The sequence below is a fragment of the Cynara cardunculus genome, unplaced genomic scaffold (assembly GCF_001531365.2).
Source record: "Cynara cardunculus var. scolymus isolate 2C unplaced genomic scaffold, CcrdV1 Un_Scaffold_12613, whole genome shotgun sequence".
In the NCBI taxonomy this organism is placed as follows: Eukaryota; Viridiplantae; Streptophyta; class Magnoliopsida; order Asterales; family Asteraceae; genus Cynara; species Cynara cardunculus.
The window spans coordinates 1-1428 of NW_020207813.1; the positions used below are offsets into that span (position 1 = coordinate 1).

General features: G+C 34.0%; 1 long non-coding RNA gene across 1 annotated transcript; it reads left to right on the forward strand.

Annotated features, from left to right (window-relative positions):
• Positions 1 to 6: 6 nt before the first annotated feature.
• On the forward strand, positions 7 to 1380 carry LOC112505592. Its single transcript, XR_003068422.1, has 2 exons — positions 7 to 555; positions 1252 to 1380. It is a non-coding gene; the product is annotated as an uncharacterized LOC112505592 (long non-coding RNA).
• The last annotated feature ends 48 nt before the right edge of the window (positions 1381 to 1428 follow it).

Sequence of the window (1428 nt, forward strand, 5' to 3'; positions counted from 1 at the left end):
AGCTTACCCCATAGCTTTACAGAATCTATTAGGATATATGGTAGCAGAATCTATTATACCCCATCCTATTAGTAAACGGCCCCGTGGTTATGTTTTGAAGAGAGAGAATTAGAAACCAACTAATTGCTTTCATCAAGAAAACTTAACAGTTTGCAGTGATCAAGTTGCTGAAATTGAAGTAGCTGTATTAGTTATTACTACCTATTTTTGGACACACACCAAAAAATGGGTATCTCAAACCATAAAATGTGTTRGTTATTACTACCGTATACTTTGTTATTAACACCGCAAAGTTTTTTTCTTACTTGATTTCCATATTCAAGACTCGAGACTCGATTCAAGGTGATCCATTGCCCGGTCCAGGTAATCCATTTTGACTTRCACATCTTTTGTTGTTGACTTACACGTCTTTTGTCATTTTGACTTACACATCAGTTTTGTTAGATTTAGTTTGTCTTCAAGATTGATTGCAAAGTTTTGTTCTTTCTTGATTTCTAGATTGCAAAGTTTTGTTTGCTCATTTGCAGATTGATCACATGCTAACATTTGAAGAAGGTAGCTCATTTGCATTTGATCTCAAATTACTTATCTTGATGTCACCCAACTCAAGCCATCTAATCTTATTTAAATGTTCATTGTATCTCCTTAAAAGGTTGTATGCATCTAGGCATTCATTGAATCAAGTTGTAACATATGTTCWCTTGGAAACTGGAAAATAGAACATATTTACATTCATGATAAACAACTTAGACAACATGTTCAAGTTTATTAAACAACAAAAACAGAAAAGACTACTAAAACATGGAATTACTTTATACAATGTTCACTTGGTTCTCTTTCACACAAACAATCTTCATTCATGTTTTTCACATCCTAATTTGTCMAAAACTCAAAGTTGTCCAAAACCAAGGCTGTCAAAAACTCAAGGMTGTCCATGTTAAGTAGTGTAGCATCATCAACCACTAAAATCACAAACTAATCATTTAGGTGAAGAGTTTAGATTTCAATTTCTACTTGATGTTTAKGGATCATAGAAAGTTTATTCTGATTGGCAGCCGAAGCATATCTTCACACCCCCCCTCTCACGACTTGAGGAAATTCTAAATCATAAGATATCCTCCTTTAATTATAACCCTACAACCGTAGCTTTTGGGTATGCAAATACACAAACACACACATGGAACAAACAAAACAAAATTCCCTTCAGAAGATACGAAGTGAATTTAAGAAAARAARCAATATCATTTGCAGGTGTTTAATGATCTAGAGACGGGTTGGGTTTTGAGAATTTAAACGATCCGCTCGCTGTTGGCCRCAAAAAGGTTAGGATTGTGTTATTCACTCCCCAATCTATGTATTTCTTCTCGGTTCTTTCTCTTATATTAATGTGTATTGTGTTATTCACTCCCCAATCTATGTATTTCTTCT